Raw genomic sequence first — 16,491 nt, forward strand, 5'->3', positions numbered from 1 at the left:
ATAGAATCATGTCATCAGCAAATAGGGACAGCTTAAGTTCCTCTTTTCCTATTCGTATCCATTTAACTTCTTTAGTCTGCCTAATTGCTCTGGCTAGAGTTTCGAGGACAATGTTGAATAGAAGTGTTGAAAGAGGACATCCCTGTCTTGTTCCCGTTTTTAAAGGGAATGATTTCCATTTTTCTCCATTAAGAATGATGTTGGGCATGGGCTTAGCATAAATAGCCTTTACAATATTCAGGTATGTTCCTACTATCCCTATTTTTTCTAGTGTTTTGAGCATGAAAGGGTGTTGTATTTTGTCGAATGCTTTTTCTGCATCAATTGAAATAACCATATGATTCTTATCCTTAAGTCTATTGACATGATGGATTACGTTTATTGATTTAAGAATGTTGAACCATCCTTGCATTCCAGGGATGAACCCTACTTGATCGTGGTGCACGATTTTCTTAATATGCTTTTGGATATGGTTTGCCAATATTTTCTTAAGGATCTTTGCATTTATATTCATCAAGGATGTTGGTCTAAAATTTTCTTTCCTTGATGTATCTTTTCCTGGTTAGGGTATGAGGTTGATATTAGCTTCATAGAATGAATTCGGTAGCATACCCTCTTTTTCTATTTCCTGGAATACTTTGAGAAGTATTGGAATGAGTTCTCTTTGAAGGTCTTGTAGAACTTGGCTGAGAATCCGTCTGGTCCTGGGCTTTTCTTGGATGGTAGATTTTTAATGGCTTCTTCTATTTCATTGCTTGATATTGATCTGTTTAAAATGTGTATGTCCTCCTGGTTCATTTAGGGAGAAGCATATGTCTCTAGAAATTTGTCAATGTCTTCGGTAGATTCTATTTTGTTGGAATACAGATTTTCGAAGTAGCTTCTCATTATGTTATGGTTCTCAGTGGTGTCTGTCGTGATATTTCCTTTTTCATCACGTATTTTAGTAATTTGAGTTTTCTCTCTCCTTCGCTTTGTTAGTGTGGCTAAGGGTTGTCTATTTTGTTTACTTTCTCAAAGAACCAACTTTTTGTTTTGTCAATTTTTTGAACAGTTTCTTTTGTTTCAATTTCATTGATTAATCGTTTCCTGTCTTCTACTACTTTTGCTGTTATTCTGTTCTTCTTTTTCTAGGGCTTTGAGCTGTAATGTTAGGTCATTTAGTTACTGACTTTTCATTCTTTTCTGGAATGCATTCCATGCAATGAATTTTCCTCTTAATACCGCTTTCATAGTGCCCCAGAGATTTTGATATGTTGTATCGTCATTCTCATTGACCTCTAAGAATTTTTTTATCTCCTCCCTGATGTTTTCTGTTATCCATGTTTCAATCAATAGCATATTATTTAGTCTCCAGTTGTTGGAGTAATTTCTGTTTTTTATTTTGTCATTGATTTCTACTCTCAGTCCATTATGATCTGATAGAACACAAGGCAGTATCTCTATTTTTTTTTTTGCATTTCCTAAGGGCTGCCTTGTGGCATAACATATGGTCTATTTTCAAGAAGGTTCCATGTGCTGCTGAGAAGAAAGTGAATCCACCTGTTGATGGATGGAATATTCTATATATGTCTATTAAATTTAGGTTATTGATTGTGTTATTCAGTTCTATGGTTTCTTTGTTCCATTTTTGTTTGGAAGATCTATCTAGTGGTGACAGCAGTGCATTAAAGTCACCCAGAATTATTGTGTTGTGGTCTATGTGATTCCTGAAATTGAGAAGGATTTGTTTGATGCACAGGGATGCACCATTGTTGGGGCATAAATATTTACTATCGTTATGTCTTCCTGATATATGGCTCCCTTAAGCAGTATAAAATGACTTTCTTTATCCCTTCTGACTAACTTTGGCTTGAAGTCCACTTTATCTGATATAAGGATGGAAACCCCCACTTTTTTATTGAGTCCATGTGTGTGGTAGGTTTTTTCCCATCCTTTCACCTTTAGTCTGTGGATGTCTTTTTCTATGAGATGAGTCTCTTGCAGGCAGCATATTGTTGGGTCTTTCTTTTTAACCCATTCTGCCAGTCTATGTCTTTTGATTGATGAGTTTAGGCCATTAATGTTCAGGGTTATTATTGAGATATGATTTGTATTCCCAGTCATTTGGCTTTTATTTTGGTTTTTAAATTGTCTTGATTTCTCCTTTGAGTGGTTTTTCTCTAAGGTAGTTCCTCCCTTTGCTGACCTCCATTGTTGTTTTTCATTTCCTCCTCATGGGATATTTTGTTGAGAACATTCTGTAGTGCAGGCTTTCTGTTTGTAAATTCTTTTAACTCTTGTTTATTGTGGAAGGATTTTATTTCATCTTCAAATCTGAAGGTTAGTTTTGCTGGGTATAGTATTCTTGGTTGGCAACCATGTTCTTTCAGAGCTTGAAATATGTTGTTCCAGGCCCTTCTAGCTTTTAGAGTCTGGGTTGAGAAGTCGGCTGCTATCCGTATTGGTTTCCCCCTATATGTAATCTGATTTTCTCTCGTGGCCTTCAAAATCCTATCTTTATTTTGAATGTTAGGCATTTTCATTATAAGGTAACTTCGTGTGGACCTGTTGTGATTTTGTGCATTTGATGTTCTGTAAGCCTCTTGTATTTGATTTTCCATTTCATTCTTCAGGCTGGGGAAATTTTCTGATATTATTTCATTGAATAGGTTGTTCATTCCTTTGGTTTGTATCTCTGTGCCTTCCTCAATCCCAATAATTCTTAAGTTTGGTCTTTTTGTGATGTCCCATAGTTCTTGGAGATTCTGTTCATGATTTCTTACCATCTTCTCTGTCTGGGCAACTTTATTTTCAAGATTGAATATTTTGTCTTCATTGTCTGAGGTTTTATCTTCCAAATGGTCTAGTCTGTTGGTGGTGCATTCTACTGAGTTTTTTATTTGGTTTATTGTTTCCTTCATTTCAATGATTTCTGTTTAGTTTTTTTTTTTTAGAATCTCTATCTCTGTTGAAATGATCTTTTGCTTCCTGCAGGTGCTTTTTCAGCTTATAGGTATTATCATTCATTGCCTTCATTTGCTCTCTTATCTCATCCTTTGCTTCGTGAATCATCTTAATTATGTATAATCTGAAGTCCTTTTCTGACATTTCTTCTAACATACTGTCATTGGATTCTATTAATATAGAATCTAGATTTGTTTGGATCATTTTCTTCCTTTGTTTTTTCATGTTGTTCATGTATCTTCCCCTCTAGCAGTGCAGATCTGGGGTATTGCAGATTTGACCCTATAGGCTTATAGTGGCCCTATAGGTTTTCAAAGCCCTTTCTTTAAGGGAGATCAATATTAGCAGTGTCCAGTTCAGACACTATGCAATCCTAGACCAAATAGCCCCTATGAAGACAATAACAAAATTGTCATAATAAACAGAATGAGTTAAAATATTATCTTAAATAAAACAAACAGATTTGCAATAAGGTCTGCAGTTTCTAATGGAGGACAGGGAGGGTGCAGAGGGATGTAGAAGGTGGCTGTTAATGGGATAAGGAAAGATTATACAGAAGTTCTAGATAATAGAAAGGGTGAGAGTGTAATCAAAAGAAATTGGATGTTAGCATTCAAAAAAGGGAGAAAGAGACTCTGAGGGAACAGATAAACAAAAGGAAAAGAGAGCAAGAAATGTAAAGAAATAAAAACTTAAATGTTTTCTGTAAGGAGAAAAAAGAAAATCTACAGTATAACAGTCATATAGTAATGAAACCTCCCAGTGTTCAGTAGCCTGATGCATGAGAAGTACCTGACAATGAGCTTCAAGCCTCCAGCAGGTGTCTCAGGATGGGATTTGCCCCACCTAAAGAGCTATGGCTTGCAGGATTATGCAAGATGGCTGTTCTGGCTTCCAAATGTGTTGGCAAATGGGGAGCCGCAGCTCAGGGTGTGGAGGTGGTCAGCTGGAGGTCCTGGAGGTGGGATGCGGTTGGTCAGGCAGGGGTCCTGAAGGTCCGGTGCGTTTGGTGTGGTTGTGGGATCCTGGAGGCCGGGTACGATCAGTCGGTCTGGGGTCCCGGTGATAGGGCGCTGTCAGTTGGTCTGGGGGTCCTGGTGGCAGGGAGCAGTCAGTCGATGTGAGGGCCCCAGAGGCAGGGAGTGATCGGTTGGTCTGAGCGATCCTGGAGACGGGGCTCAGTCAGTCAGGCCAGGCATCCTACGGGGCCTAGCTGTTGTCTCAAAATGGCAGCAGCCACATGTAATCAAACCTGCAGGTACTGTGACAGAGAACTTCCAAGCAACAGCGGGCAGCTGGTGCTCCACTGGCGGTCAGTGATCAGTTTGCTGACTGTTGTCGGACGATCGTGAGGTGAACCTCGTGCGTTGGGTGATAGATAGTTGTAAGGCAGGAGATGGACCAGCCAGAGGCAGGCAAATGGCGGATGATAGGTGCCTGACAGTGAACAATTTGCACTCAAGAAAGGCATTGATATGCTGGCAGACTGAAGGTCATCACAGCAGACAAATGGGGTAAACACCAGGGAATCAATAAGCAGCAAAAACTGCCTCACCGAGAAACAGATATCCTCTGCTTGAAACCGGAGTTACGGAGTGACAAGGAACACAGCCTCCCTCTAGTCCACCATCTTTGATCCTTAAATGTTAACTTTTAATCTGCTGTGAAAAAAAAATTTATAAGATACGTGCCCTAGTTTAATTTTGTGTCTTAATGTAGACTTGCAGATTTACTGCAGGTATCCTGAGCCAGGTTTCAGGTCAGTTTAATACTGGCTATTCTTAATTTTCATGAGTTTAAGAAACTTTGGACTAAATGTTATGTCAGTTGTCTATGCTATCTAGGGAACTTAATAAATTAATCATTTTCTTTCATACCTCAAGAAGAGTGATAAAACTTGGAGTCATGGATATTAATGTACAATTTAAGGATTAATTTTTTTTTGTAAATAAATTGTGACCAATGGATCATTAAATGTTGACTTGCTAGTATAAGATTGCAAGAATAAAAGTAAATTCTTCAGCTAAAATAAAAATCCCTCTCCATTATAACAATGTTTTCTGTGTTTTCCATAAAAAAAATTCCCACAATCTTAATTACGAAGTGTACTGCATGTCATAAAGAAGTGCAGCCAGTCCTACCTCTGATACCAGCACCACAGTAAGCCTACTCCCTGCTTCATTAGCAATCCATAGCAGACTCAAAGCTGTCACTATTTCTTTAATACTACACATTTACAAACTTTCCCTCCTATGACTACACATGCTATTCCTACTATCCAGAATGTGTTCTTTCATTTTGACCAAATGTAACCTTTCTTCATTGTTCAAGCCTCAAGTCACATACTTTCATATAGCCTCCACATATCTCTCCAAAGGACTCAGGTGCTCCTTGCTCTGATATTTAAAAGCAATTTCTGTGCAGTTTCAAGGTTACAACAATCTGCTATCTAGAAAATAATTCATCTTCCTTTGTTTAAATTGTGAGTTTATTATCATTTTTGACTTAATTAATTGAGTTTGCCTTAATTTAATCTGATCCTAGGTCATCAGAAAACCAAAGCTTTTATAACTCATGGTGGAACCAATGGCATCTATGAGGCCATCTATTATGGAATCCCAATGGTTGGCATTCCACTGTTTGCAGATCAACTTGATAATATTTCTCACATGAAGATCAAGGGAGCAGCTATTAGGTTGGATTTTAACACAATGTCAAGTGTTGATTTGCTTAAAGCATTGAATACAGTCATCAAAGACCCATCGTTAGTATAATAAATTATTTTTCATCGAACTATATCTTTAGATAGATTCCCTTGATAGTGAAAATAGATTTGTCTCTATTTTATTTCAATTTTCAAACACTGAAATGATTTAGACCAAATGATAGGTGCTTTTACTAAATCAGTTCTTTACAATTGAAAATCAAACTGGTAACATTGACTCCATGACTACTTATTATTAAACCAATGTGAAGCTAAAAAATATTTTCTGTGTAGTTAAATGTAAATAGTATTTTTAGTAATGTGAAGAATACAGAGAAAATGTCAATTAATTTGAAGAAATGTTAGATAATATTTTAAAACCTCAAATTTCTGAAATTATTAATCTTTTCTTATATTGAACACATTATTATGCTGAGTGGAATAATTTGATACATAGGTAATATATATAATAGCCTAGTCAGTTAATTTCATTTCTTTCCTTTAAACACTTATAATTTCTACTGTAATAAACATTCAAACTCCTCTTTTCTACTTCTTTATAAGTTACATAAGAAGAGTTTTACCCTACAGTCACCTGACCACCGAACGGTTGTACTTATTCCTGCTCTCCAACTGCAGTTTGGTGCCTATTGTCCAACGTCTCTATTCCCTCTCACTTCTACACTGCCTAGCACAATTTTGAGCCTACTTCCATGAAATCAACTTTTGTAGATTCTACACATGAAGAGGAACACACAGTGCTTTTCTCTTGGGACCTAGTTTATATTATTTAACACGATATTCACCAGTTTCATCCTCACTCCTGCAAAGACAAGATTGCAATATGTTTTTATGGCTGAATAATAATACACTGGATATATATTTCACTTCTGTTATCTGTTATTCAAAAAGGAACATGACATTTGATTCCACATCTTGGGTAATATTGTGAGGGTAATAAACAGCTTTGTGAGGGTGCAGGTATCATTTTGATATACTGATGCCTTTTTCTCTCCATTTATACCCCTTGGCGAGAAAGTTAAGTTCCAGGAGAGTTGTATTTTTAACTTTTTGGGGAACCTCCATGCTCTTTTTTCACAGTGGCTGTGCTAATTCACATTCTGGCAGTGGTCTGTAGGAGTGTACTTCCTCTTCTGCATCCTAACCAACATTTACAATTTTTTTGTCTTTTTGACTATAGCCCTTCTTACTGGGGTTAGATTATCTCTTGTGGTTGTTTTCATTTGCATTTCTCACAGTAATATTGATGGGGAGGATCTTCTCATATATTTGTTGTTTATTTCTGTCTCTTGAGAAATGAATATTCAGATCACTTAATAATTTTTAAAACATTTTTATTCTAATTTGTTATACATGATAGTAGAATGCATTTATGCATTTTCATAGATCATACATAAATGGAATATAATCTCTCGTTTTTCTCATTATTCATATTGTAGAATCACCTTGGTTATGAATTCATATATGTACATGATTTAATAATGTCTGTTTCACTCTACTATCATTCCTACCCCTTACCCCTTCCCCTCCCTCCAATGATATTTTTCCTGTTCAGATTACAGCATTCCTTATGTATTCTGGATAATAATATTTTATACATGAATAGCTTGCAAGTATTTTCTTTCAGTCTCAAAGTTTTATCTTTACCCCATTCATTCCTAATTTGTTGTGCAAAATATTTTTAGTTCGATGCAATCATTTCATGATTTTTGCTTTTGTTAATTGTGTTGTTGGACTCTTACCAAGAAAATTCTTGTCTATATCAATTCATTGAACTACTTCAACTCTGCTGTATGTATCATTTTGTCTTAGAGTTTATTTTTATCATGACTATGTATATAGTAAGAGATATGATAAACTATAACAATGTCATTACAAATTTAATAATAAAATAATAAATATTAACTTTAACAGATTGAGATATGGCATGAATTTTATGTGTTTAAATTGGGAACATCAAGTCATTTAAGTATTTTTACAATATGAAAAATACCTTATCAAAAGATAATTTAAGAAAATTTGTCACCAAATTAAAAAAACTAAAATAATAAGTACATCTCCCTTACTTTTACCTCTCCACAAACATTAATCTAATTCAGGTCTATATAGGTAAATAGCTTATGCAAATTTCATGTGGGTAGAATCATACACTGTTTAGTACATTGAAATTTGGTTGCTGAACTTAGAATGATGTTTTTTAATTTGTCCACATTAGCCATATATAGATACTTGTTTTCTGTTTATTGCTGAATAATATTCTTTGTGTGGATATACTACATTTTGCAAATTCATTCATTGAATCACAAACATTTGGTTGTTTTCAATTTTGACTGTTTTGAACAAGAATATATGTATTCAAGATATTCTTAGATATTCAATATATTCCTATATTATATAATATATATTGCATTAACATCTATTTTCATTTCTTTTCTATAGTTCTGAGAATTGAAATTACTGCTTCACATGTGAACTTTATGTCAATGAGTAAATCCCCATCAATATCCTAAGCTAGTGGCATTTTACATTCCCACCAGCATTATAGGAGGGTTCCCATTTCTCAATATCTTTGCCTAAAACTTGCTGTCATCTGTGTTCCTAATTATAACCAAACTAATGCTTATGAAGCGGTATTCCATTGGATCTTGATTTGCATTCATTTTATGGTTAAAAGGATGACTATGTTTTCTTGTATTTATGTGGTATGTGTATTTATTCTTTAGAGAATTATCTATTTCAATATCTCAATAACACAATCAATAATTTAGACTTAATGGACATTTATAGAATATACCATCCAACCAAGAGTGAATACACTTTCTTCTCAGCAGCACATGGATCCTTCTCTAAAATAGACCATATATTATGCCACAAAGCTAATGTTACCAAATACAAGAAGATAGAGACACTACCATGTATTATATCAGATCATAACGGATTGAAGTTAGAAATAAATGAAAGAGTAAAACACAGAAACTATTCCAACATCTGGAGATTAAACAATATGCTATTATATGATGAATGGGTAACAGAAGATATTAGGAAGGAAATTTAAAAATTCTTAGAGGTAAATGAGAACAAAGAAACATCATATCAAAATCTCTGGGACACTATGAAAGCAGTACTTAGAGGGAAATTTATTTCATGGAGCGCATTTAATAAAAGAAGTAAAACTCAACAAATAAACGACCTAACACTACAGCTCAAAGCCCTAGAAAAAGAAGAACAGAAGAGCACCAAAAGTAGTAGAAGATAGGAAATAGTTAAACTCAGAGCTGAAATCAATGAAATTGAAACAAAAGAAACAATACAAAAAATTGACAAAATAAATAGTTGGTTCTTCGAAAAAATAAACAAAATTGATAAACCTTTAGCCTCACTAACAAAGAGAAGACCAGAGAAAACCCAAATCACTAAAATTCGGAATGAACAAGGAAATATCACAACAGACACGAGTGAAATACAAAACATAATTAGAAGCAATTTTGAAAATCTATACTCCAAAAAAATAGAAAATTTCGAAGACATCAACAGGTTTCTAGAGACATATGAATTGCCTAAACTGAACGAGGAGGACATACACAATTTAAATAGACCAATTTCAAGTACTGAAATAGAAGAAGTCATCAAAAGCCTACCAACAAAGAAAAGTCCGGGACCAGATGGGTTCTCAGCCGAGTTCTACAAAACCTTTCAAGAAGAGCTCATTCCAATACTCCTCAAAGTATTCCATAAAATAGAAGAGGAGGGAACCCTCCCAAACTCATTCTATGAAGCCAATATCACACTGATACCTAAGCCACACAGACTCATCAAGGAAAGAAAATTTCAGACCAATATCCTTAATGAACATCAACACAAAAATTCTCAACAAAATTTTGGCAAATCGCATACAAAAACATATTAAAAAGATAGTGCACCATGATCAAGTGGGTTTCATCCCAGGGATGCAAAGTTGGTTCAACATCAGGAAATCAATAAACGTAATTCACCATATTAATAGACTTAAAGTCAAGAATCACATGATTATTTCAATAGATGCAGAAAAAGCATTTGATAAAATACAGCACCTCTTCATGCTCAAAACACTAGAAAAAATAGGGATAGTGGGAACATTCCTTAACATTGTAAAGGCCATTTATGCTAAGTCCAGGGCTCATATCATTCTAAATGGTGAAAAACTGAAAGCATTCCCCCTAAAAACTGGAACAAGGCAGTGATGCCCTCTTTCACCACGTCTATTCAACATCATTCTTAAGACTCTGGCCAGAGCAATTAGACAAACCAAAGAAATTAAATGGACACGAATTGGAAAAGAAGAACTCAAACTATCCCTGTTCGCTGATGACATGATTATATATTTAGAGGAACCTGGAAATTCCACCAGAAAACTCTTAGAACTCATGAGTGAATTCAGTAAAGTAGCAGGTTACAAGATCAATGCCCATAAATCCAACGCATTTTTATACATAAGTGATGAATCTTCAGAAAGAGAAATTAGGAAAACTACCCCATTCACAATAGACTCGAAAAAAATAAAATACTTGGGAATCAAACTCACAAAAGAGGTGAAAGACCTCAACAATGAGAACTATACAACACTAAAGAAAGAAATTAAAGAACACCTTAGAAGATGGAAAGATCTTCCATGTTCTTGGATAGGAAGAATTAATATAGTCAAAATGGCCATACTACCTAAAGTGCTATACAAATTCAATGCAATTCCAATTAAAATCCCAATGACGTACCTTACAGAAATAGAGCAAGCAATTATGAAATTCATCTGGAAGAATAAGAAACCCAGAATAGCTAAAGCAATCCTTAGCAGGAAAAGTGAAACAGGGGGTATTGCAATATCAGATCTTCAACTCTACTACAAAGCAATAGTAACAAAAACGGCATGGTATTGGTACCAAAACAGAAAGGTAGATCAATGGTACAGAATAGAGGACACGGACACAAACCCAAATAAATACAATTTTCTCATACTAGACAAAGGGGCCAAAAATATGCAATGGAGAAAAGAGTCTCTTCAACAAATGGTGCTGGGAGAATTGGAAATCCATATGCAACAGAATGAAACTAAACCCATATCTCTCACCATGCACGAAACTAAACTCAAAATGGATTAAGCACCTCGGAATCAGACCAGAGACCCTGCAGATTATAGAAGAAAAAGTAGGTCCAAATCTTCACCTTGTTGGTCTAGGACCAGACTTCCTTAACAGGACTCCCATAGCACAAGAAATAAAAGCTAGAATCAACCACTGGGATAGATTCAAACTAAAAAGCTTTCTCTCAGCAAAGGAAACTATCAGCAATACGAAGAAAGAGCCTACAGAGTGGGAGAATATCTTTGCCAATCATACTTCAGATAGAGCACTAATCTCCAGAATCTATAAAGAACTCAAAAACTCTACTCCAAGAATTCAAATAATGCAGTCGACAAATGGGCTAAGGAAATGAATAGACACTTCACAGAAGAAGATCTACAAGCAATCAACAAACATGGAAAAATGTTCAACATCTCTAGTAATAAGAGAAATGCAAATCAAAACCACCCTAAGATTCCATCTCACCCCAATTAGAATGGCAATTATCAAGAATACGAGCAACAACAGGTGTTGGCGAGGATGTGGGGAGAAAGGTACACTCATACATTGCTGGTGGGCCTGCAAATTAGTGCAGCCACTCTGGAAAGCAGTGTGGAGATTCCTTAGAAAACTTGGAATGGACCCTCCATTTGACCCAGCTACCCCACTCCTTGGCCTATACCCAAAGGACTTAAAATCAGCATACTACAGAGATACAGCCACATCAATGTTCATAGCTGCTCAATTCACAATAGCCAGACTGTGGAACCCACCTAGATGCCCTTCAATTGATGAGTGGATAAAGAAGTTGTGGTATATATATACAATGGAATATTACTCAGCCATAAAGAATGATAAAATTATGGCATTTGCAGGCAAATGGATGAAATTGGAGAATATCTTGCTAAGTGAGATAAACCAATCTCAAAAAGCCAAAGGACGAATGATATCGCTAATAAGTGGAGAATGACACATAATGGGGGGGGGAGGGAAGGGTTAGTGTTAGGGTTAGAGTTAGGGTTAGGGAGGGGGGCAAGTATGGAGGAAGGAAGTACTGTATAGAGGGTAACAGGGGTGGGAGGGGTGGGGGAAGGGAAAAAATAACAGAATGAATCAAACAACATTACTCTCTGTAAATTTATGATTACACAAATGGTATGCCTTTACACCATGTACAAACAGAGGAACAACATGTATCCCATTTGTTTACAATAAAAAAAATCAAAAAAAAAAGTGTTTAATTTTAGTTAAATAATCCTTTAGTTATCAAAATGTCCACAATTCTAATGGAAGTGACAATGGAAAGTACATAGTGCCTTGCGTATCTACAATCAATTCAACATTCATCACAACTATCAGTAATATTACTGTTTAAGGAAGTCATAACCTAAAGGAACACTTTAACAATGCGTAGCAAAAAGAAAATACTAACAAAATTCAGATTAAAAGTACTTTTAACCCATCAGGAAGAAAATACAATGGGAATGTAATACAAGTCAGAAAAACAGAAAATGAGTCTAAGATAAAGTAGTGAACTCTATGGTGAAGGCATTAATGCGTACGTTAATTATAAAAATAAAAATTATTATCAAAACTCTTAGACCATGCTTTTAAAAACTAACAATCTACCTAATTTATAAGACAGACTGAATTTAAGTATACAGAAAAGTTTTGAGTGAAAAGGTAAGAAAAGTCCTACTGAAGCCATAATCACAATATTAGCATAATAGCTAAAATAGTCTACTAAAATAAACATAATATTTTTGTAATGTTACTTGATGAGTCATTGCAACCAATACCATTCTCAATTTTAAGCATCTAATAAACTTCAAAGTAAACAAGTCTAAATTAACCAAAAGAAAACAATACAATCTATTGTCATAATAAATAGATTTTGAACATTTCTGTAATAATGCAAAAATTATTTTAAAAATAATACATGTAAGTGCATATAAGACTGGTAGAACCTAATAAATGTAATCTAAGTGGTGAATGTATATTTATGACATAAAAACAATTTAGTAAATTTGAAATGTTTTTTCCAAAAAAAAAAAAAAAAAGAAAAGTTTTAAATTATACAGCATATTTTAGGCAGACACACAGGAATTAAGTAAGGAAAAAATATAAAAATACTTAAACACATATGGACATTAATTGAAATACAGGAGACACATGGAAATTTTGGTCACAATAGTATCAGAACTGACGTGTCTACTCAAAAAGGATCTTTTGGGCTACTAAGTGGAAATATACATTAAAGGATAGAAAAGAAGAGCAAATATAGAATTGTTAAAAGTTATCTCACCCACCATGACACAGTGCCTCTTCAAAATCATCAAGATAATCATTTTCAAGTAGTATTTGACCATTTCATTTACCACACTGAGAATGGCTTACTACCACTTGGTTTACTAGAAAAGATTAACTTTCTCAACTGACCTTCCATTTTCACTTTGGAAAATATTTATCCACCAGAAATCTCCAACTTAAGAAGCTTGAACTACTTTAAATCCATTCTTTCCAAGCATCATTTTTGTTTTGATTATATTTGAATTTTTAAATGATAATAAAGAAAAAACTAAGTCTCCAATATAGAAGCCAATTTTTCTAAAACAACAGAATCCTAAAGACACTAATTCTCTGGCTGTTCTATGGCACTTATTTGACCTAGTTCTATGAAACTTTTAAAGAACGTCTCAGAGACTTCCTTTAAATGTTGGTGTCTTTTGTCCTTTAGATATAAAGAGAATGCTCTGAGGTTATCACGAATTCACCATGATCAGCCAGTGAAGCCTCTGGACCGAACTGTCTTCTGGATAGAGTTTGTCATGCGCCACAAAGGAGCTAAACACATCCGGGTTGCTGCCCACGACCTCTCCTGGTTCCAGTACTACTTCTAGATGTGGTTGGGTTCCTGCTGGCCTGTGTGGCAACTGTGATATTCATTGTTATTAAATGCTGTCTGTATTGCTGCCAGAAGCTTGCAAAAACGGGAAAGAAAAAAAAAGGGGAGTAGTTTATTCAACCTGAACCTGGGAGTCCTGATAGATGGACCTATTCCAGTTTACTTCAACAATAAGAAGTTACAATGCTAGACACCCTTCTGTCTGTGAAAAAGCAAAATTTCAAAACCTAGGTAATCAAATCAAAGTTTCTTTTCCAGAAATTCCTGATTGAGGAGTATAAACATTTCAGGTCAAAGAAAAATCAAACATTGAGGAAGATTAAACTATATGAACCTGTGTAGAAATGTAATAATGTAATGTATTATTCATAAGAAAAAACTTCATGAGTTTAATTATGATTATTCATTGAGACAAAAACAGTAAGGATACACTCACAGGAGAAATGTGGTTTCTCATATTCTCAGCCAGCTTTAACTTCATTTTAGTGCAGAAATTTGTATCTTTAACTTTCTTGAAGAAAGCACTCAGTAATTAAAATTGTGTAAACAGTCTGACTCTACCATCTGGGTTTGAGAGACATTTGTTGCTGCCGTCTTTTACTATAAATCCAGCCTCTGCATTGCTTCTCTCCTGAGCATCTGGAATAATGTTTGCCGTCTTCCAGCTAAGTCACTTCCCAATAGAATGTCTGTGGAATTACTGTACAATTGAGCTACTAAAAAAAAATTTTGGTTTCATAAGCTAATTATTAGTTACCCTTAATCCTTAAAAAAAAAAAATTGACCTGGTTGCCCACTCTTGTAATCATACTTTTGAAGTAGATACTAGTCCTCAATTTTAGGTTGTGGTAATATAAAACAGGAACAGGAAAGAAACTCATTGAATTTTGCCCTCTTTTCAAATGGGACACCATGTTACCTATATTTGTTACAGGCCTGTTGTGAAATGTAATAAGTTTTTGTATAAATATTTTTACTGTTCTATAATCTGTAATTATGAAGAGTTTGTCTAATTTTTCCCTTTCCTCAGTCACTTACCCACTCATCCCACCCATGACACTAGTAAGGGGTCTAAAGCATTTGAAATGACTGAAAATAAAATCATCATTCTTCTCCTTCAGAACTCAGCATGTTATCCATTATAATAATCAGTAACACTGAAAGCAATACAAAATTATATAAATTGTGTGGAAAATAGGTAAATAAAACCACAAGTAAAACAAAGGTTCTCCTTTAAAGGAAACACCATGGAACTTATTTATGTTCTAAATGGCCCAAATTGAGGGACAGTTAGTGTTTAGTGAGGTGTTTTTTTTTTTTTTTTTGCCACTGTGATCAAAAGAACCACCAGAACAATTGTAGAAAAGGAAAAGATTATTTGAGAACTCACAGTTTCAGAGGTTTTAGTCCATAGAAGGCTGGTTCCATTCCTCAGAGCTCGAGGTAAGGCAGAACATCATGGCAGGAGAATGTGGTGGAGAGATCAACTCACACAATGATGAGAAAGCAGAAAGAAAGAGACTCCACTCACCAGAAACAAAACTTATACCCTAAAGTCATGTACGCAATGACCCAACTCCTCCAGCCGTACCCCTATCTATCTCCAATTACCACTCAATCTCATCAGGTGAGTAATTCACTGATTTTATTAAGATTTTCACAATCCAATCACTTCCTCTCTGAACCATCTCACATAATCTCACATGTGAGCTTTTGGGGAACATCTCACATACAGATGATAACATCTAGTTATCAAGATGACCATGCAAGATGTCACCCAGAAGTCTTCTCTGGGGGTGTAGCTGCCCCTGAGGACACTACCACAGATGCCTAAAGGTCTTTTGTCTGGGCACAGCTGCTATCTACACTGCTGCCATGGACATCTTGATGGCCAAGTCTGCTGCCAGTCCCTGGAGGTCACCTGGAGGTCTTCTCCCTGAGTGCTGCTGAAGCTACTGCTGCAGCCACCACCACTGCTACTACCACTAGTCCCCTACTGGTGCCAAGGCAACTGACCAACTACAGCTGCCACTGAGCCTCTGCCTGCTGCCACCAACCCCTACTACTGCCACTTCCACCACCACCCAGAGGTCCCAACCAGAGAGACTCCAGGTTTGGTTGCACTCAGCTGCATCCCTCTTGAGACACTGGCCAGGGCCTGGGGGGATGGGGTGCCAGCAAGCTTGCTGCCACTGCCATCTTGGGGTGCAGTCACACTGTCTGGGAATGCCATCCAGGACGTGGAGGTTCAGATCAGGGAGCCTGTGGGTTTGGCTGTGCCTCAGATTTTTTCTCTTGGGAGTGGTGGTGGCCACCATCTTGTTGCTGTTTCTCAGGATTGCTCATCCCTGGTGGTCTCTCTCCAAATTCCAGCAGCTCAGAGATGTTTGGACTGTACAATGGCCAAACCTGGGGTATCTGAAGGTCATATAGGTGGGATAGTGTCTGGGTTTTCCAGGGCAAGTCTGAGTCAGTCAATCTTGTGAGAAGTCAGAGACAGAACTGAGAAACTTTTGAACACCAGCAGAGAGAGTTGTTCAATTTTCCATCAAGATTCATTTTATTTTCATATTTTTCTTCTCTAACATCTCTCTACACCATATTTAGAGCAAGGTATTTTTCATGCATCAGTTTGTTGAGCAGAGTGATATATGCATGGTTGTTTGCAATTCTGTTGTATATTCTTATATTTTCATTATTTTCTCTTTATATGTATTCTTACTCTCACTTCTCTGTTTTCCTGGATTTCCTTTATGCATTTGCTCTACCTAAAAACCAATCTCTGTTGGTTCCTCTTCCACTCTTCTTGTGAATTTTTACTT

General features: G+C 35.8%; 1 pseudogene across 1 annotated transcript in view; it reads left to right on the forward strand.

Annotated features, from left to right (window-relative positions):
- The window catches only part of LOC306669130 (UDP-glucuronosyltransferase 2B31-like), a 34,060-nt pseudogene extending 19,397 nt beyond the window's left edge, over positions 1 to 14,663 (forward strand). Inside the window, exons 5-6 of the transcript XR_013766759.1 lie at positions 5,491 to 5,710; positions 13,502 to 14,663. The product of XR_013766759.1 is annotated as a UDP-glucuronosyltransferase 2B31-like (transcript). The remainder of the gene's footprint in view (positions 1 to 5,490; positions 5,711 to 13,501) is intronic.
- The last annotated feature ends 1,828 nt before the right edge of the window (positions 14,664 to 16,491 follow it).

The sequence above is a fragment of the Sciurus vulgaris genome, assembly GCF_902686455.1.
Source record: "Sciurus vulgaris genome assembly, chromosome: 9".
Lineage (NCBI taxonomy): Eukaryota > Metazoa > Chordata > Mammalia > Rodentia > Sciuridae > Sciurus > Sciurus vulgaris.